Genomic DNA, 23,093 nt, shown 5'->3' with positions numbered 1-23,093 from the left:
CTTCCTCAGGCCAAGGAAACACATTTTGGGGTGGGAAATTTTTCTTCCATACAGTAGTTTAGTTGATATAATATAAACACTATACAAAATTTTTAAAAATGAGCATTATCTTTTTTATAAAAAAAAAAATTCAAACGTGTGTTATAAGTTCCACGAGGGCAAGACTATTTGTTTTGTGTGTGCACAAGTGTATGTATATTGTGTTCACGCACGTGTATGCGTGTGTACATACATAATATAATATCAAATAATTCAATAAATATTTGTTGAGTTTATTTAATTATGGTGGGGTGCTTTTCAAATAATTTTATTTTGACAACTGTATTTTTCTATTCTATCTTGATCATTTATAATCCCACCCAGAAGAGAGCTTTGTACATAGTAGACATCAGAATTAGTGAAGAAACATTTGTTAAATGAGAGCTGATTTATCTTCATTTAATGATAGTTTAAAATGTTTATTGTGGTAGTGAGTTATAAAGTGGGAGAAAGAGAAAGGAAGGGATGGAAGGAAGGAGGGGGAAAGGTAGGGCTAGGGAGGAGGAGAAGGGAGGGAGGGAAGGAGGCGGGGAGAAAACAAAGGGAAAATAAGTATATTAATTATGTTTTGGTAATTCTTTTTCAAAGTGTGACCTCACAATTCTGAGTGTTGGAAATTAAAACATGCAAGCCTTTTGAAAATCAATAAAACTGACAGTACAGATCATTAAAACAGCAATTGCTACATTGTATAGATGACAAATATGCACATCTTGTGTGAATAATAACTTTTAAAACTACCCCAATATTTTGTGTTATTGAATCCAGGTACCTTAGGGTTACTGTAAATATTCAGTAAGAACATGATTACCCTTCAACCTTGTTCCCAACACAGTACAGACACAGATGAAAATAAGTTAATCTTGTAAATTTGCTATTTTCTGGTTTAACCTGAGGGGAGACTCAAGGGTCACAAGGATTTGTGAGCTTATTTTTCAGAAGAAAAAGAATTCCTTTAAGGAAGGTATGATCACCAGATACTCAGACCTCATCTGCACTGGACGCCCAGAAGTCTGATTGCCCAAGGGCTTAACCGGAGTCAAAGAACAGGGATTTCCCCTTTGTTTCTCCAAACCTCCTCCTGCCAAGCCCCATAGCTCTATAAAGACTCCCTGCTTTCTTCTTTCCTTAAAGCAGATTTGATAGAACTGATCCTCCCACCTTCTCATTTTGGCCAATTTGAATAAAACTGTCTCCATCTCCAAGCACCCCATGTCTCAGTGATTGACTTATTAAGCATTGGGCACATGATCTCGATATTAAGAGGTTGGGCTGGTATCATTATTACATGTCAATTAGGATAAAATTTTTAGTGACCACATCCCTAAGGAATTTAAGTGCTATGTCACAATCAGCTTACGAGAATGGAAGGTGACTTGTTGTAGAAAATTAAGTTAAATGATTCAAAAATGGCTATAATGATGAAAAAGTCAATAATGTTTATCAGTGCTTCTATCGGATTTGAAAAAGCTTTTCTTTATAACTTGCTATTGAAAATAGCAATATTTCTAAACATTAATTTATATGTAATTTTAGATGCACCTGTGACATCAACTATTATGCCTTAATTGTTTAGTGTTAAATTATAAATTTTAAATCCGTAAACATTTTTATTATAAAGCTGGACCAAAAGCTACTTTGCGGAATCTCCTCATTGGGAAAATGAGTTGTTTTATCTGTGATATATATTATATTTAGGCATTTATGTTAATCCATCTTTCTCAAGTGCCCTCTAGTCATATGGTTTTCTGTAATGTTGTATTTTATTAGTGGGATGACCTCTAGTAAGATTAATTTAAATATCACTTGGAAAATTTTGATAATAAAAGAGTGATAACCCTTATTCATGCCTTTTATTCATCACTTTACTCTTTATTGAATAAAATGTTAATTTTTTTAAAATGGTATACATATTCAATTATCACCAGAATAGTCTCTCCTTCTATGTTTCTAACAAAGGTGGGAAATGATGTTTGAATGTATTAGAACACATCTGATTTGGTAACTGAAAATACAGAATTCATACTAATTCCCATTTGCTGTTAGACTTTAGATGCTGAAAACTGTCACACTTTTAAAAAAGATTAAAAGCATGAATATTCTTGGGTATCTTTTATGTTCTTTATCTCTAGTCATTTCAAATGCTAGAGCTATTTTGCCACAGATTTGTCTTATGTAAATGTACAATATCAACGTGATATTGGACATTTATTTGTGTCAATTAGGTTTATGATCTGATAACTTTGGTAAGTGAGCATAAATTGATGAAAATTAAATATAAAACCACAGGAGAAAATACTGTTTTCCGTATGGCTTCAGTCACAAGGTCAGGACAATCTGACAAAGAAATTCTTATTATACTTTTTCATAATTATTCTTTTTTGAAAAATGTAATAGTCTATTCAAGAAAACATGAAACACTTTAGTTTCTTCTTTAACTATATGGCATGTTTACATTCCTATTTTATTTTGTTTTGTTTTCTGAGGAGTGGAATTAACAGTTACTTCATGAAACCACATGGAACAGAATTCGCCAATGAAGGATTTCTAGTCTTCTGAAACTTTCAAGCCTCCTCATTCTCTTTTAAAACTAATAGCCATGATCTTCATTTCTATATAATTAGTCAGAATACGTATTGTTTCTAGTTTGCCTCCACTCCTTAATCATTAAGTAACTTGAAGAAAGGACTTTATCTTTTTATCAATCCATTCCTTGAATCTTATCACTGTGATTGGCACAAACTTGGTGCTCAATCAACACTTACTAAGTGACTCAGTGTATGAAAGAAGGTCAGATTTATGAAGGTCTGTACATGGGGTTTGGTATATCATCTTTTCTCACATAAAAAGAAACTTATGGTTCTCACCTACTGTGTTTACCCAGATCAGGTTATCTTCACTAAGCAGTTAACAGGGAGGACATAAAATGATCTAAATATTTTCACTCAGAAGGTGACAATGGGTTTCTTTTCATATGGACCACCAAAAATAAACCATTTTGCAATATAAAGAATATAGGTAAATTTATATGACAATATTCTACATAAATGATGGCTTCTATATTGAGCTGAATCCAACGTATATCACAGATAGAGCACTGATTGGAACAGGAACACTTTATAAGTACTATGGGTAATACCTAAGTTTTAAAGATCACTGGTAACACCAGAAAGTTTATGACTTAAAGCTTACGAAACAAAAGATCAGTCTATGACTTTTTTTTCCCCCAAGAACTATAAATGCTTTTCCTTGTGTAGGGCAGGATTTTGGTATGTAGTAGTAATACCTTATGTTACTTTCACTCTAGCATCTTGAACTAAATTACGACAATAAACAGTGATGGGGAGAATGGTATGAACAAAGCAGGATATAGGCCTAACAGAATGTTTCACAGAAGGAAACTGATAAATGGTTAATTTTAATATGATTAATTTGGCAAACTAAACAGTCAATTCTAATAAACATTTATCTTGAATAATTTTAACAAAATTCCTTCCAAAAGAAAAATATCCTCTGTTATGTAGATATTTATATATTTATTCAGGTCTCAGGAAATTTAATCTCATTTTTACCAATTTATCAATTTTCTGTTCACATTCCTAATATCATTCTATAAAATTAGAGATAAATATACAAATTACTATTAGCTATTCAAGTATAATTTTCATTTTAAAGTCTGAATAAATTTCCTTAAGTAATAATCATCTTTCTTTTAAATTTAACATTGTAAGTATACACAATGAATAGCACTTCTTTATTCTCATGTCATGTTTATTTTTAAATTACTTACCTTTACCGAAAAACCAGAGAAAAACCAAACAGTGTGAGCTGCTATGGTTTTTGTCCCCATAGACGTCACACTTTTAAAATATTTAAATGAATACTAAACTGTCCTTTCTAACAACAGAGAGGTGGAGATCAAATTTATCTCAGCTTAATGTTAGTCTTTTCTGATACAATAGAAAGACAGAACTCTCAAAATGATAAAATATAGAAAATTTTGTTAAAAAGAATGTTCCACTCACTGATTCTGCTCCATGATTCTGCCTCCATAAACAGCAACATCTGCACATTGATCTTGAAGCAGTTAGGCCTAGTAAGCTTTTTCTGCAGTGTCTCCACTCACCAGAAATGAAATAGGCTACAATTTCCAAGAAGTCAATCTAGTTCTAGCTGAACATTATGTTTTAAGTTAAAAAAAAGATCATAACAATAATTAAAGGGAAGTGGGTCTATCACTGTGCTATGCCAAGGCTGAGCTTCCATAACACGTCTTCTATGTCGTTTTAAGAGCACTTTATGATCCTGAGTTGTACGTCTTCCCTCAGACAATCTTCCTATAAATATAACCTATATTTTATTTTCGTAAGTCAATTGTTATACTTCACGAGCATTAAAAAATAAAATTATAGGCTTCCATTCTCATTCTCTCTCTTATTTCCACGTAATGGAATTTTTTACATACTGTTTCCATTATTTAGTATTATATCACCTGTCCGTCTCAATACTTTCCCACTTTTAAAAGTCAAAATGTTGGGCTGTTATTATAAATATCTTTACCGACTCATCACTCTTTATTTTCTCCTTTATTGGTTTCACTTAGCAGGCCCCAATGCATCCTATAAACAAATTTGAAAATGTACTTCCAAACGGAGTAACATTCAACTTTGACAAAAACAGCCGAGAGGAAGCATTCACTGGGATTTGATTTATGAACTCGACCACCACTTCTCAATGGCATTCATGTGTGATTCTTGCCATGCTGCTGTGATGCCAAACAAAATGTTGGAGAGAAATTAAAATGTTTAAATTCATGTCCATGAAGCTTCTGTGCAACTGGGAAAATTTCACTGTTTGATTTTAGGCTTCATTCAAGTGGACATAGAGCAATGCAATTGAACATCTTTTCTTCTTGTCCTCCTCCTCTTTAATCTGGTAAAATGATTTAGTCACCTCTGATCTGGTATTATTTGACTGCCATCTTGCTGACTGACCTAATCTGAATTCTTTGGGAATACAAAAGATTTCTTTTTGGTTTTGATTCTTTGAAATATAAGAGCCACTTTATGTTTATTCCAATTATTTCAGTCTGTTGTTTTCTACTCTTTTGAATAAAAATATTGTTGTTCATTTACATGTGCCAGCTATAGAAAAAATCAGGATGTGACCAAATATTGCTTTATGTTGAGTAAATTATATTATTATATTATTTCTCCTTGGAATTCTTGAGGGCTACTATCCTAGTACTATTTACTTCTTTCTCAGAGTTTGGTCCAACGGGGTGGCTGAGATCCAATAAAGATCATTCGGATTAGCTTATGGGCTTGATATCTGAGGAAAGAAATCAAAACCTTTTCTTTCTGCTGATGTTGGAAAATGCAGTTGACATCCACCACATTCACAGTACTGAAAAACTTTGCATTTAAAATGAAGGTGGTCATAGACAAACACAGGTTATAGATGGATTCAGAGCCTAGTGGGCGTTCTTTGAGGCCCAGGGTCCAATATTTCTTAAAACTAGAACCACATCTAGCTTTCCAAGTTAAGTGAGCCAAAAATTATTATTTTTTTCTTAAACATGCTTAAGTTACAAGTCTGTCAGTTTAAACTTGAAAAAGAATCCCAGAGGGCTTTTCCAATTCATGTTCTGTTTTGACTTCTATTGCTTACTAACCATCACTCTCTTTCTAGTAATTAGTTTCTCTAATGTAATTAGTTTACAGTCAAAGTTGGTGCTATTGAGAGAAATATTTTGTCTCATTAATACAAATTTACATATCTGCAATGATCGCATTTGTGTTAGCTTTATGTTTAATCCAGTAAAAACATTTCTATTTACCTTATTTTCAAGTCTTCCAAGTTACTCACTGTCGCCACCAGGCATTTCTATGCACCTTTCCTTACAATGTCCTAGTGCTCAGCTCTAAATGCACACTTTAACAAAGCATAGAACAGACCTTCTGTCCACACTTTATAGAAATTCTCTAAATACTTTACGGAATCTGTCATGTTCTTCTAAGTATCCTTTTATTCAGGGTGAAATTTCCATTTGTTCCTCATTGGTCACAATTCATAGACGTTGGCTATGTGCTTTGCTTTCTTGGAGTTACATTCCAGATTGTCAGTTTCTCCTCTTAAACGTTACATGTAAATTTACTAAAATCCATAATTTAGGTGGAGGACGGAAGGTAGCAACGATATCTGTGAGTTGTACTGGTTCAGTTTACACACATTTTTTCGACATTCAGATATCTACGTATTCGTTTTGAAACCTCCCTGTGAATTCTTATCTATGGATGGATAATGCAGAGTCAGTAAACTTTGATATAACCAAAGGGAACAATATACATACTTCCAAATTAAATTCAGAAAATGTATTTTATACAAGTCATCAGGATCTCAGTAAATGATGGTCACTTTTTCTACAATAAAATCTCAAATAGCTCTGATGAGTCCTTGATAAACAAAATGGCAAAGCATATAATTCTGGCAGAATAAAAGTATGCATGTGGGGTACTAGGGGAACTCATCAAGACCGCTTTTTCACTCCCCCAACTGAAAGGAGCATGAGCATCCCAGCCCACGGCTCTGTGCTTTTCTAACTTGGCCTATTTCTTATCTCAACCCGTCATGAGCTTAGCGTGGTCCATCCTCAGCAGCACGGCACCGTCTCAGGACAGGATTGCCGTGCTGATCTAACCTGCTAAGCCTCCAGCAACAACTTGAAAATTTTACCTTCAAACGTATGGCTTTTATTTCTATGGATAAAATTTTCAACAGTGATCTTGATTTGGTCCTACATCAGTGAAATGACAGGGCAAGCAGGAGAGAGTGTATTTGAGTGAGGATTCAGAAAGGGATCATTTTCTTCCATCTGTACATCTAATAAAACCATGTAATGAATTCTTTCTTTGCCTGGCTGACAGGGTCATCTTCCAGAAGATTGAGAACATAACCAAGGAACTTCAATTTTTACTTAATTTTAACAAAAATGTCCTGCCTGCTGAGGAATAGGGATGAGAAATTTGGGGAGAAAAGTATCAACTTTCTGGGTATAGTCACAAGCGCTGCTCCACTATAGTAGTTACATTAGTCTATTCTCTACAGAAAAAGAGATTTTAAAAGATAGTGGAATAATTCTGTGATAATAGAATATTAGAATACAGAAGATTCTCAGAGATTGGAGGCAACATGGCAGAGTGACTAAGAACACCTAGTTCTAGCCATACCGCTTACTGATGACAGAACCTTCTGCGTTATTTGTAAAATATGGATAATAATCATGCATATCTCAAGGGCTTGTTAGGAGGTTTGAATGTATTAAAATGTGTAAAGTGCTTAGAACAGTACCTGGCAGAGGATCTTATTGAGGGATTTTGATAATGAAATTCTATCAATTCAATGAACGGTAAGTGGAAAATAATGGAGGAGTACAAAAACCAGCAATGTAGCAGCTCAGATGTTTCTCTATTAAGGATACATGGACTTTTTTTAAATATGCAAAGAAAGAATACTTAACTGTGGAAAAATACATCAATAGAATGAAAATATAATAGTCCCAGTGTGCCTGTTACCAAAAATAATCTGGTACTTGTAAAATATATCAAAAGAACAAGAATATTTATGATTATGGATATACTCACCATTTTAGGCAAATCTTAAAGAAATGAAAAGGACTGCTAAATATAAAATGTTTGCTTTTTCTCTGTCAAAAAGAACAATTTGCAAGCTGGAAAGTGTTAGTGATTTACAGGTGAGGGACTTCTTGCCTGTGACAAGTGAAGGAAAACATTAAATGAAATGAAGGCTCCAGACACTGAGGATTACAAATATGACTTGATAAATAATTTAAAGTGTGATTGTGCAATCATTGTTGGCTATCTATGAAGTACTATGAATAGTAGGATTAGGGTTAGAATTTAAAAACAGGCAAATGCTACTATACTATTTATAAATGAGAAAACGATGTATTCTGGACCTTACAGGCAGAGTGCACCAAAAGTCGTCCCTGGCAAAGTTTGAGTATTAATTATAAACCAGATGGTTTGTAAGCAAATTTGTAGTTGACAAAGAGCCATAATGTGAAGATGCTAAACCTTATCTTTTAACTTCCTTATTCTGTAACCCTAGTCAAGATACCTGATTTTAATTTATGAGTTTTGTCACCTAAAAAATGAAAGATCATATCAGCCACTAGTTGAGTTCTCTTTTAACTAGAACACTTTATAAACCTGCGACTATGTGATTCTTTCGTTGGCAAGGGCAAAACATCCCAAACAAAACATATTTCATTGTGTGTGCAAATAAAATGTGAGTAAAATTCTAAAAAGCTATGAACATTAGCATTGTTAAATAAAAACAAATCTGGAGTTTGGAAAGGAGAGACTTTCTTCCAGTAGATTATTTCAATAAGGGGAAGAGAGCTATTGCACCTGAAGGAGGAGGAAGACCCTTACAAGGAGGAGAGCGCTCCTGACCATGAGATCGGGAAGAATCTCAAAGGTCAGACGGAAGAAGACTTTTCTTTTATAAAGAAGAATAAACAAAGCTAGGAAGAAAGAGGCATGAGGAAATGAAAAGAGTGGGTGCAGGAGCTGTGGTGGGGCAGTTGATCAGAGAATGTGTTACCTGAGGTCATCCCAGCCTCTCTCTGGGAGGGGTTTTTCTGCAGGGTTTGTAAACTGGCTCTGGCTGACGGTTGGTCAAAAGTCAGGCAACTGAGGGAAGGAGAGAAGTTTAACCAAAGTTTGATCAAGTTAAATGTCCATGGGCATTTTGTTCTGATTGATCACTGGGGACAAATACAGAAGGGTATTTTGGAGGGTCTCCGCCTGGCCTCGTCATAGGTAAACAAGGAGGGAATCTGTGAGTCAAGTAGGAAAGAGGGATTCTAGTAAGCCTTTTTCTGGGATTCAAAAGGAATTTTTTAACCATACCGGTTTTCCAGCACCTTTCCAGGCCTTGGTAAACTTCAACATTGTCAATGTACGTGTATTAGTATAGATGTGTTTTTATTTTTCTCTGATAGTTAGCTAGGAATGGGATCTCTGAGTCATAGGATGTCAAAGAAAAATCGTACCAGCGAGAGTTATATGGGCAACGGAAGATTCTATCTGAGACTTTTGCAATAGGGCAGAGAGATGGAACTCAATTCCACCGGAACAAAAGGCAGGAGGATTTTTCAGCACTGGGATGAGCTAGTGGAAAAGCATTGGAGGAGACTGGACAGGGAGGGCAGTCAGTGGGATTAGGCCATTTGTGTTTGCTGATAGGCTCTTATCAATTAGGCTCCTAGCTCCCAGAGAGACGGCGGGGTAGGAACTCTATCTCTCTTGATTATGTTTCAAAGGGATGGCTCTCAAGTCCTTGAGAAAGACATTCTCTGGGTCCTAAACCTGGCAGGAGGCTGGGAGAAGATTTATGTCTCCAAGGGGCAGAAGAAGAATTTTTGAAAGTTTTCTAAAATAAATGCTCCAAGAAAAGGGAGGTTATAGGTTTGTATCAGGAAAAAATCCATCTAACATTTAGTCAAGCTGAGGGGAACATCCAGGTCATCTAGGTCAATAGTAAATTTTTGTTTGACTTATAAGAAACTTTCAAATTGTTTTCCAACATAGTTGTACCATTTTGCCTTCTCACTGCGTTGTGACAAAAACTAGACACAACCCAATGGTCCATCAGCATGTGAAACAACAGCAGAATTGTGGTATTATCTCAACAAGGGAATAGTGCTCAAAAATAAAAGGAAAGGATCGCTGATACATGCAAAACCATAGGTGGATCTCACAAACATCATGTTGAAAAAAGCCAGACAGGAAAGAGTACTTACTATATGATTCCATTTGTGTAAAAGTCTGAAAGGACAAATCAAATCTGCAGTGACAGACAGCAGATCCATGGTTGCCTGGAGCGAGGAGCAGTGCTGAGAAGAAACAGGAGGGGCCTCCTTTGGAGTGACGGAAATATTCTGTATTTCAATTGTGGTGGGGGTTAGATGAATATATCAATTTATCAAAACTCACCAAAATGTACAGCTACACTGGGTGCATTTAACTGTTCATAAGTTATATCTTGATAAAATCTACTTTAAATATTAAAAGAAGCTATAAGTCACAAGAGTATTACTAAACTGTTAGGTGGGAAGAAAAATCACATATTAGTCGCTTTCAGTTTTAATGTATAAGCTAATAATTAGGTTCTTGCTAAGATAAGGGAAAGGAGTCTGGAGATGAGTTTATCTATGGCCTCAGGTTCTTATAGAACAAAGGCACCAGAAAGGAGAAGGATCTTATTGAAATTTAAATTTGTTTACTCACTCTCTTATTATGATTATTGGGAAAGAGCTAAAAACATCCTACAATAATTCATAAGTGGTAACAAAATGTTCCCTGAGCTATTTAGTACACGGTTCTTTTTTTAATCTCACTGTAAACAAACTTCAACTTCAAAGTATGTAAAACATCACAAGGTTCAAATAATATAGAAAATGTTTGTTGTAGAGGAAGGATCTTTTTTCCATGTAAGTAGGAAGTGAAATTGAATATCCTTGCATATGCCTATACCATCTTTATATAAATTGTCTAATTTATTTTGCTATTGTGATAAAATCTCAGCAACTGTGTCTATGTTTTCTTCCAGTGTGCTTGAAAGATAAATGTGACTCTTGCAGATTTGAATAGAAAATCAAGTGATGCTTGATTTCTTCCAGAAGGGCTACTGGTCGACTGGTGAATGAATGGCTACAGATAGCATGTCTTCATTTCTGTTGCAAATTTTCAATTTATATCACAAAAGTTTGTGAGCGAAAGGAACTGTGTAATGGAAGAAGGGCTAGGATTCATTGGTTACTCAGGTTGACGCCAGATTAGTCATCACGACAGGAAGGGCAACGTAATTTAGGACTTGGTCTTTGTTTCTCTGTGGTTAAAAATCTTCGTCACTGACTCCCCTAAACATCTTGATGGCATGCTTGTCATCAATCAATCTGTCTGAAGACCCTTCCCTTTCCCACTCCTCTAATTTTGTCGGGTCTCTCAGAGGGCTGGCCTGTTCAACTACATTTGCCAGAGCCCCTCAGTGTTAGATGGTGGAAGAGTACAGGAAAGGAGGAAAGCTGGAAGGGAAAAGAATGAAGCTAGGATGTGCGTCCCCATCCCTCTGGATTTTAGGCAGCTTTTTCTTGATGTTTCAGTTCCTTCTCAACAGTACCTCTTTCTGTGTTCCCAGCTCTTGTTGGAGAGACCATCTGTGTTTCTAGCTCCCTCCATACAGCCTCCCATTAGGGCTCAAGAAAACCGCCTGTCTCTAAGGGTGCTCCCAAGGGGTGCCAACCTCTGAGTTTCCTCGCTGCTTCTTGATTGGTTTTCATCTCTTGCATGCCTTTGTAATGATTTCCTCACATTAATTTCACTCCAATGAACTACTTGGCACAGCCTATTTTTTCTGATTTTCCCTGATCCTCACTGATACAGTCACCATCTTCATTATTACTGTAGGGGGCAGGAAAGAAGAATAGTCAAAGAGGGTAGGATTAAAAAAATCTTGACAAATGCATTTTTCCAGCTATAATCCAATTTGCCATAGTCTGTTAAGATTTAATTATTACAGTCGTGCATCACACAAGGACGTTTTGGTCAACAAAGGACCGCACATAGGACAGTGGTCCCATAAGATTAGTACCATACAGCCTAGGCGTGTATAGGCTATATCATCTAGGTTTGTGTAAGTAGACTCTGTGATGTTCACACAACAACGCAATTGCTTAGCGACACATTTCTCAGAACATGTCCCTGTTGTTGAGCCAACCATGACTGTACATTTGTGCCTAAGAATTTTTATATTTATAGGAAAAGGGCCATTACTCTATTCTACTTAAGATGTCTCAGTAGTGGTTTATGAACTCATGCTCAGCATAAGATGGCCTGTGTCACACGTTGAGTATTCTGGAAGAAGACAGGAAGATGAGGTTTGAGTGCACAGGAATCAACACCTGGGAAGGAAAGAGGGAAGAAGCAAGTTTGGGCAGAGAAAGAAGTCAAAGTTTGGTGTGGTGTGGACAAAGCCCCAGAAATCTGGGAGGGGACTCCAGAGTGATTATTGCCCTTCAGAATGTTCTACACGGGGCCTAAAGGGCCTGGTCCTTGTACCTGTGCCTTACCCACCAGATGAAAGCTTCCCTTGGAAGAGTGAGAGGGTTTTCTGTAGCTGAGGCAGACCCAAAGAAACTCCAAACTGAAGGCTGTCTATTTGCTGACTGCATTCTCCCAACCACTCCCCCTCCCTCCTACCTCGTGTCTTCTCTCCAACACACAGCTGGGCAGCAAGTCTTTTCTTAAAGGGAGAACTGGGTGGTACATCTCCAGGTATTCCACAGCCTGGCTTTGAGGCCTGGATCTTGCCTTCACTTATTTGTGATCTTGGACAAATTTTAAATTTCTTTTTGTCTCAGTTTACTCCTCTGTAACACGGAAATGAACTATGATGGTTAATTTAATATGTCAACTTGGCCGGCTACTGTGACCAGGTATATGGTCAAACACCAGTCTAGATGTTACTGTGAAAATATTTTTTAGATGTAATTTACATTTAAATCAGTAGACTTTGAGTAAAAGAGATTACTCTCTGGAACATGGCTGGGTCTCATACAATCAGTTGAAAGCCTTAAGAGAAAGACCCGAAGAAGAAGGAATTCTGTCTTCAGACGGCCTTCAGACTCAAGACTACAACACCAACCCTTGCTGGAATTTTCAGCCCACAGCCCTGCCCTGTAGATAGCAGACTTGCCAGCCACACGGTCACGTGAACCAATTCCTTAAAGTCTCTCTCAGTATGTATATATCCTATTGGTTCTCTCTCTCCGGATGATGCTGACTAATATGCTATCTCTCAGGGCTGTTATGTGGCTTAAATATATTGGGCTCTAGCACAGTGCCTGGCAAATAGTAAGGACACAATAAATACTGGCTCCTACTATTTACCAGGAGGTTCCTATTCATTACCAACTTAAGAAACTATGAATGCATTATCTTAACTATAAAAATAAAGAACTATATTTATATGAACCAAACCAGACTTAGACACTAATTATTCTTGAATATTTTAGAGTTCATCTAAAAATTAAATATACCTTCTTATATATGGAAGAATACTTTCAATTTTACTATTTTTTATTGTAGTCCCTAGATGCTTTGTTTTCCCCAGCAAGTCTCTGAAAATTTATCATGCAGATTATGGAGTAATATTAACCACCTTTTAGTAGTGGAAGACAGTAAAATGCACTCTGCGGTGTTTCAATGCATGAAGGTACTCTCAGAGTGTTTTATGTAGCATAATCCATTTACTAAAACTTGCAGTGCCCCCTGTTTTATGACACTCTGCAAAGATGACAGATGTTCCTTAATGTTTCACCCTGGGAATTCTCCCTCAAATAAAGTTGTCTACATAGGAAACTATGACTCTAGATTCAATTGTTTAGAGGACGGAAATTCTCCAATTAAAACACTATTTATTATGAGTTTCACAAAAATATTTGCACTAAAACAAAATGTACTGGAGTAAGATGAGTAACTCAAGCTGTCTCTTAATTGCCATGCAAAAGGTTATTGTAAAATTTCTTTTCCATTTATGGGCCTAAATCTGTGAATGTCCGACCGCCTGTATCAGGATGCTGTGGAGAGATTGTTCAAATATAAATTTCCCCATTTTACCCACACCTACTGGATCAGAAGCCACGTAAAGAAAGCCCCACATCTCCATTTTCATAATGGGTTGTGTTTCTTATCCACTGTATGGTTTAAGATGCACTAGACTATATAATCATAAAATGAGTCTAAAAATTAGGAAATTTTCAAAATCAACTGAATACATAGAAATATAGTAAAACAGGTATTTGACTTTAAATGTTTAGTTATCTGCTTTGTTTTCCTTTAGCAACAAAGTAGTTGGGTGTGTTGTGTATGCTTTTACATAGACTCAGTGTCAGTGAGCAAATAATTTATCTTAGAACAAGAATTAAGTTTATATCACCTATGACATTTATATCGATAGATTTTGGCCTAAGACAAACCCAGACAAACCATATGAACATGATTTCTTTTGGAAATTATTGGAAGATGTGGTTGTATTTCAGACTCAATAGACAGGAAATTTAACTAGAAATTTGATTATTTTGATTCAATCATAGAAATTCCCCAAAACATTTTCATTTCCTTGTAAATATCAATTATATCTAAAATGATTGCTGTTGTACACCTGCAGAACTACAAATCAACAGAAAAATAGAATTCAATGTCACGTTCAAATTATGGAAGAGGAAATACCTGATTGTTTTCTTTTTCAAAACTCCTTCTTTAGCACGCACAATGAGCAGCTGAAATCCGTTATTCAAGAATTGTCTTCACCTACAAATAACAAGGACCCTGTAAGTTTCCTATTGCTGCTCTAACAAATTACCACAACCTGTGACTGAAAACAACTCAGATTTATTTTCTTAGAGTTCTGGGGGTCAGAAGTTTGAAATCAGTGTCCCTGAGTTCAAGTCTAGCTGTTGGCACAGCTGCACTATTTTTGGAGACTCCATGGGAGAGTTCATTTCCTTGCTTTTTCCCTCACCTCTAGAGCTGCATTCCTTGGCTCATGGCCCTTTTCTCCATCTTCAAACCAGCAGCTCCAGGGTAGCATCTGTCTCTGTAATCAAGTCTCCCTTTGCTTCCTTCATTTATCGAGGGGGGGAAGATTAGCCCTGAGCTAACATCTGTCACCAATCCTTCTTTTTTGGCTGAGGAAGACTGGCCCTGAGCTACTTTCTATGTGGGACGCTGGCCACAGCATGGCTTGATGACCAGTGTGTAGGTCCGCACCCAGGATCTGAACCAATGAACCCTGGGCCGCTGAAGCGGAACGTACGAACTTAACTCCTGTGTCAGCAGACTGGGCCCACTTCCTTCTTTTAAGGATCCTTTTGATTAAGTTGCATTCACCCAGATAATCCAGGATAATGGCCCCTTCTCAAAATCTGTACTTAAATCACGTCTGCAGTCAACTTTTCCACATAAGATAATATTCACAGATTCCAGGGATTAGAACATAGATATCTTCAAGGGCCAATATTCAGCCTACCACACACCCCAAAAAAGTGGCTCATACAGAAAAGAATATTTTAACATCCTAAAAATACAAGTGTAGAGTAGGAGATAAAGGTAGAATGACCGTACTACTGTGTTGCCAGGGAATCAGCCTTCTTCTACATCATCTCTAGAGCATGACCCTTGTCCAAATGCCTACAAAGTGGCCTCTGGAGGTCTAGCCATTGCATCTGTATTCCATGCATTAGGAAGAAGGAAGGGCAGAAGAAGAAAGAAATGTAAATCAGCTGTCTTCTCCTCACTGGAGGACCACCCAAGAATTTCAGGTCACTTCTCATTGGCTAGAACTCAGTCACATGGTCCTCTCCAACTGTATGAGAGGCTCAGACTGAAATTGAGGAACTTAAAGTAGGTTGCTGCTCTTACAAAATTGGATTCAGGAAAGGGAGAATGGGAATTGAGTCCCAGGATCTGCTGTTATACATCAACATTTATTATAAACCTATATATTTTGTATATCTATTCTAAAAATACATGCATTATTAAGACAGCAATTGTACTCTCTCTTAGTAAAACCATTGCTTACGTAGCAAAATGCAAACTTTTGCTTTTGAAATATACCACCTTTAAAAGGAGGGGGTCTTTACTTTGGGTGTGTCTGGGAAAAAAAGATTGAATATGTAGCCGTCACGCTATATCAGAAATATATACCTGTTGTCATTGTGTCATGTAACACAGACTAGAAACACTGAATTTAAGCGAAAGTGCTGGAAATGGAAATAGAGGAGGAGCTGCACGTGAAGATGACAAATTTTACTTGTCCTTCTGAAAGATAAAAGAATTATTCTGCCGGGACTACTGGCATATATTTGAAATAGTCTACCCTATTTAGCTCTATCTCCCAATTAGGCAGCTAAGATCCCAGTAACAAATACCAACATGGGTACATACAGAGACATTTTCAATAGATTTAAATTTTTTTCTAGTCAAAATATACTATTAAAGAGGAAGCATATTAATAAACTGTTATAAGAAATAATGTAGGACACAAAAATTTGTGGCAAATTTTTAAAAGAAATATTAACTTTAGTGTTTGGGGTTTTTTCTTAAAATATTCTGAAACTACTTTGCTCTCTTTCCCATATCATCAGTGTATTTGTCTTGAGTCAAACCTAAGTATACTCTTGTTTTTATATTTTTAGCCTTCTTGAGCTGTTTACACTAAAAATTGCATCTTCACAGAATTGCTTCCCTGTGGCACAAACCAGCCTGTTTTGCTTTGAGGTCTCAGACATCAAAGGCAACTTTGAAGTGTTGAGCTAAGTGCCTTGCACTCAGCTGCGTGGCGCTGCTCCCTCCTACTTCTCTTCCATCTCACTTGCTGGCGCTCCTTTCAGGCGCTTGGTGACACCCTTCCCTCCTACTCTCTTTAAATGCTGACGTTTATCACAGTTATTTTCCTCTCGCTCTACTTGCTGTCCCTGGGATATTTCATTGTCTTTTCTTGTTTACGACTTCCCAATCTGTGTCCCCACTCCAGAGCTCTCCTGTAAGCTCCAGCCCTGTGGGTGTAAATGTCTACTGAAGTTTGACTCTGAAATGCCCCACAGGCACCTACAACAAAGCCTGTGCAAAGCTGAATTCTCCCCCGGTCCCCACACTTCTACCCTTTCTCTATTGTTCTCCCTGTTAGTGAAAGGCCCTATCATCCAGTTAGTAGCTGAGGTGGGGAACAAGGAATCACTGTGCATCTTCCTCTCATTTGTGGCCCTCGCTTCCCCATCACAGGTATATCCAATCCCACGTCCTGTAAACTCTCATTCCAAAACGTGTCTACGCATCCAGATCCACGAGGATCACTCACATTAAGACCCCAACGATTGCTATTCTGCATTAAGCAACAGCTTTACAACTGGACTCAAGACCAATTGTCTTGACACTCTCTCTTCACAGTCGCATTCCCACGTGGCAATCAGAAGCTCTTCTGAAAGCTTATATATGGCCATATGTATACCCTCTTAAAAACTCTTGGGTTTAAGGCCAGTTTCCTCTGGATGACTACAAAAGTTCTTCCTAATTCAGGTTCTATTTTTCTCTCCAGGCACATCTTTTTCTTCCTACTGTAACCTCCAGATTTGCTGAACATTTTTCTAATTCCTAAATATGCCATGTGCTCTTTTAATTCTATGTATTTAATATAAACATAAGGCCTGTTCTTTCTACCTGAACAACCCTTTAATTAAAGTGCTTACTAGTGCTTTGGGTTTCATACTAATTGTTCCATCCCTCCCTAATTTCCCCAATCTGGTAAAAAATCACACACACACACACATACATAATCCACTGTAGCAACATTCCTTTATCCTTTTTGTTCTGCCCTTAGACATAAAGCTTCAAACACAGTATCTTCATGCTTGTATAAATGAATACAGTAAACTTATGCTTACCTCTTATATTTTTAAGAGAAGATTAGCACCTAACGTAATCTGTATAAAGGTGGCACAAACTAATCAACTTCCAGTACCTGAGAGCTGAGGTGTGTACTGGGGCACAGTGATCACAGAGGGAAACGATGCAGAGGTTCCTGAATCCTCCTCAAGCTTCTCCCTTAAAACTGGTCTGAGAAGAGGAAAATGAGGGAGAAGGGGAAACTCTTCAGACTCATGGTTTCTTTGATGCAGGAAACACTCAGAATGACCTTGAGTGTGCGCTTTCATTTTGACACTGATCCAGACGCAGTAGAAAGCTCCTGCACACTGATTGGTTTATCTATCCTCCATATATTTAGAGCCTTAGTTGGTTTTCATGATTGTCCACAGGGAGTTTTGAACTCTCTTTGAGCCTCTTTTGTACACTTTCCTGATTCAGTCTTCATGGCATTCATTATTTTTGTGTATTGTCTTATATTTGGAATATCTTTCCTTTTTTTCATTATTTTGTCACATAAATTTTTTAAAAGTAAGGATTTCTTTTGCGACATTAACCTTTGTTAGATCAAAAAGAGTAACTCTTGTGAAAGAAATTTAGTAGATTAAAAGGGAATAGATTTCAAGGATCAGACTGGAATGAAGCCATGTTAGGAAACATAAATTAACGAAACTATGGAGAACTGTTTCCTTAAGGTTACAATAATAATAATAACAACAATAATAACTATAATAGAGGTCAAATTCTCTCTTTCATCTTGCTGTTTACAATTTGCTGAGAAGACCCAGAGCATGCCAAAATGTGGTAATATTTAGAATGAATTGTCTCCCAACACCTACTAGAAATGTGAACAGATTGGGGAAGGGAAGTCCACATTACATTGGTCATGAGGAAATGCTGATTACATCACACTTGAGTTCTAAGGTGGCACAATTATTGTAGGCGAAAATGGAACTCTGGTAGTGATCTGAGCATGCGTGCCCTAGAAACTTATATTCTTAGACTTCTAAGTAAAGCAACAGAAAGAGAGCCAAAAAGGACAATTGAAGGAGAGGACAAGTTAAGTCCAAGCCTGGGAGAAGAAGGGGAAATACCGTCTAGGTAGGAGTATTTGGCTAAGAGAGTTGAACATGGACTTATTTTTACATACCTAGAACTCAATGATTTAATATTTCTTGCTAAAGGGTATCACAAAGAGCAATACCATTACATTAATAATTAATTGAGCCAAGAAAAACAAATCAAAGGATGCTAAAATGAATGGATAAAAGTTTGATGAACAATGAAATATTTATATAGCCTCCCTACAAAATGCTTACTGATTATAAAAGGAAAAAATAGCAACTCAACAGTGGAGAGTCGTCAGACACCCCCTCAGTCAAGTGAGCAGTGTTGACATCATGAAGAACAGGGGGCATTACATTGCGTGCCATGTAAGGGATTCAGTGAGAAGAATGCATCATTGCTTCTATGAGATTTTGCTAAAAGTGCATTACCAGAATTGAATTCTGAGGAAACATCAAACAAACCCAAGTTGAGGCCCAGTCTTCAAAATGACTGCTAGAAATCTTCAGAAGTTTCAAGGTTGTGAATGTCAATGCAAGACCATGGAGTTGTTCCAGAGTGAAGGAAGCCAGAAAGTCTACTAACCGAGTGTGACACATTATCCCGGATTGAATCATTTTGCTGTAAAGAACATTATCGAACAGCTGCTGAATCGCAAATGGTGAGCACGAATTCGAATGGCATAATATATCAGTGTTAATTTCCTACTTTTTGTGTTCATATTTTGATTACACAAAAGAATATCCCTTTTTTTGTTGTTACGAAATATTCCCTGTAGATTTCAGGGTGATGGGGCATCCTGTCAGCAACTTATTTTCAAATGTCTTAGGAAAAAAGAAACTCTCTTACTATACCTGCTGCTTTAGTGTAAATTTGAAATTACTTCAAAATAAAAACAAAACAAAAATGTTTATTTATATTTTTAGTAGAACTATCGTATGTTTCTATTTTATCAATTATGCATGATTTATTAATTAATAATGCTTATTTACTAATTACTATTTTATTAATATGTCAACTGTTCTCATTTTTTGTAATGCACACATTGTCATCTATATTATTTAAAACATCTTTTCCAAAGTGTGTTAAAAAAGTTCCTAGAAAAGTAAACTATTAAGGATGCTCTTGGGTTCTAAATTTTTTAAAAATTAAGGTTAGAGGAGTGCATCTGAAACTTGACTCCACATTAGACTCACTCGGTCAGGGTTTTAAATATTCACCTGCCCACGCTGCACCCAAGAATGTAATATAATTGGTCTGGGTAATGCACGAGCATTCCCCTTTTCTCTAGTCACCAAGGAGAGAAACACGGACCCAGCCAGAGTGGAGAAACACCAGGTTAGAGATGTTGGTAATGATGGTCAGCCAATTTATTGCTTTTTGTTCTAAGATCAACTACGAGAGTAACTGAGCAAGAGGTATTAATAGATAAACACTTCATCTCTTACTATGGCAAATGAATAGCATCTTGTTTTTATACAAGGGAATTAATAATAATACAAAAATAAAATGTAATAACTATTTTGTCTAAAATATTGTTTCAGACACGGTTGACTTTTTGTATTTTAGGCAAAAAGAGATACCTACTAAGCTTTCTATAAAATCTTAAAACATGAAGACATTCATTTTGTGAAATGCCTTGTAATTCTTCATTTTCAACAGAACCTAACACAGACCAAAAAGATGCATAATATTCCTTATAATTAGAGCTTATTTACCATTATAAATTGCTCAGTAAATTATTCCTGATTTATTAAAAACCAAATGATCACTTTGTTTCATCATATTTCAGTCTCTATTGACACAAATATTGTTATTAATTTTCCTGCATCTGTCTATACATGACTTTTTAGTTCATTCAAATGATTTGAATATAGGTCTTAAGGTCAAAATTGGGGTCATATTCATGTGTATATGCCCAGATAAAGTAGAGTGCCTGCCTGATGAAGTCAAGTGAATGAATGAACGAGAAGTTCCAATGAGCGTAGACATTTTTGGTTCTTCTAATTTGGTTGTCTAAATTATAATGTGGCTTTTCTTTTTCCCACAAATAAAGTGATTCCAGCAGATTTGTGTTGTATTTTTCTACAGAATTGTTAAAATAAATTCTCAATCTTTTCATAAAGAAAGACAACAAAGCAAAAGTTCTTGAGAATGTTGCTAATATCTTGTGGTTGTATGCTTTTATAATGAAAAAGGTATCAAAACGTGACCTGTCTTAATAGAGGAGCTTTATATATGAAATGAAACTTAAATAAATTCCTCTATATCAAGATATATTGAACTCTTTTGTGGAAGAAAATAATTTTACTTAATAGGTACCATTTGTATTACATTATGTAAATAAAAATGGGTAAATACAAGTTCTAAATGAAAGCTCTTTTTAATAAATACTTTGTCCTTTTACAGTCTTAGCTTTCTTCTGATGTCAGTGTCTTGCTTACCTTCTCCCTTTCTAAAGGTAGATAAGCTGGTCAATTTCAGCGCATTTCAGTCTCTTGTTTTATGCCTCTCCTTGTCCTTGGCATTCTCTTTGCTACTTTATGGTAACGAAGCTAATCCTCTCTTCATTGGACTCCTGTGGGGCTGTAGCGTCAAGGCTCTCAATAAAAAGCTGAACAGTTCAACAACTTTTATTGAGTCTTGATTGAACAGCCCTTAGGGAGCTAAGCACAGAAAAGAAGAGATGGGGAAAAGTAGTTGACATTCGTCATAGCCTCAGTCTGAGGACACACAGCACCAGTCCTACAGACCTGGCCAAGTCTAAAACTTAACAGCTTGGTGTCAGTGCACATCTCCTGGTGCCAAATAATGAGGCACAGAGAATAGAAATAAAAGTGGCATTGAAGTTACATTTTTCCTTTCTTTTCATTATGAAACACCTGAAATTACAACAGAATTGTGAATGGTCAGAATCAAAATTCTTTAGTTTCTTTTAAGTGAAATCTTAACTTTTAAAAAATAAGAACTCATGAGACATAACAAAGATGGAAAAGTCTGCTTGGCCTTCCTTGGACCCTTCAGTGCTGTGATCACAGAGCTCATAGCTCCACTGTCAAGCTGACAGAGAAGAAACATCATGGGAATGAAATACAGCAGTTCCACCCAGAGAAGAGGAGAGTAAGCTATAAAGGTGGACATGGTTACCCCAAGGGAGAACGTTTCTGGTAGTTACTAGACCACAGGAACTGACAGCTGGCAATATTCATTATTCCTTGAAGAGTCAAAAGAAAGCTCATTGAGGGCTATTGTTTGTTTGCTGTTGTTTCCAAATATATCTAATATCTGTTGACTAATGCTGTTAAGCAAAAGAGTTTTCTATGGTCAAATAACTAGGTGAAACTCCGAGTGGAAAAAATTTATATTGAATTTTGTAGAACTCTCTGTATTATACAATGTTGCAATTCTTCAAGCAAGGGAATAAATATGCAGCATTTCCCAAATTATGTATTTACTCTCCAAAGCCTTTTGAAGGTAGAGAATGGAAACGTAGACTTATCTCGAATAACTCATTGGTGTAACACATCAAAGAGGACAAAACGCTTCCATCATATTGTGAATTTTAATAATGGTCCAGTGAATGAAATAAGACAATTATTATATACCCCCGGATACATACTTTTCCAAGAGATGAGGGAACTAAAGAATAGTTTCGTTGTATCAAAGACAAAAATATGCACATATTTAGCTTTCTTCCTTTGACTTCAAGTTTCCAAGAAAAACAACTTGTAATCAGATTGCCTTGGAGGATGAGTTTCCCTCAGAATTTACTTTATTAAAAATTCCAGCTTTGGGGTTGCTTTTCCTCAATACAGATGTCGTCAGTCAACTTTGCTGCCCAGTGAGGGACCTCACAGTCTCTAAACCTAGGGATCTACACCCTAATAAATCAGAAATATGTAAGAGTCTGAAAGTTCGCCCTATACACACACACATTATACACACACACACACACACACACACACACACACACACACACATATATATATATATTTGCTAGCAGAAACATGAGGTACCTTGTTCAGAGATCAGAATTAAGACATCAGGCAGAGTAACTTGGCCAGGTTGGTCCCCCATGACAACACCCCACAGGTACTACAGTGAGAGCCAGATGTTATAAACCTGCATGTGCAGAAGGATCATGCTCCAGGAGAGGGATCTAAATATATGGATTTCTCTACTTACATTGAAGTGAGAATATCTATTCTCTTAAGAGAGGAGGAAGAGCACTGGGTGCTTTAGTGTGTTAATACATTTCTCCAGGGGGAAGATAAGACTGTGTCTCTGAGTTTACAATCTAGGATTTTCTCCCTTTTCAAATTGTGAACACATAGAAAAAGAATGTTCTAAATCTCTTTGAAGGTCTGGGAGCTATTCAGTCACTCTTTCCCTTAACCCAGTTAATATTTAAAAATATATAGGCATGTGAAAAAAGATAAGAACCCCAAGTTAAATTAGGTCTTTTTATACAAGCTCATA

This window comes from Equus caballus, chromosome 20 (genome assembly GCF_041296265.1).
Source record: "Equus caballus isolate H_3958 breed thoroughbred chromosome 20, TB-T2T, whole genome shotgun sequence".
NCBI lineage: Eukaryota > Metazoa > Chordata > Mammalia > Perissodactyla > Equidae > Equus > Equus caballus.
Note: the sequence above shows the minus strand (reverse complement) of the source record.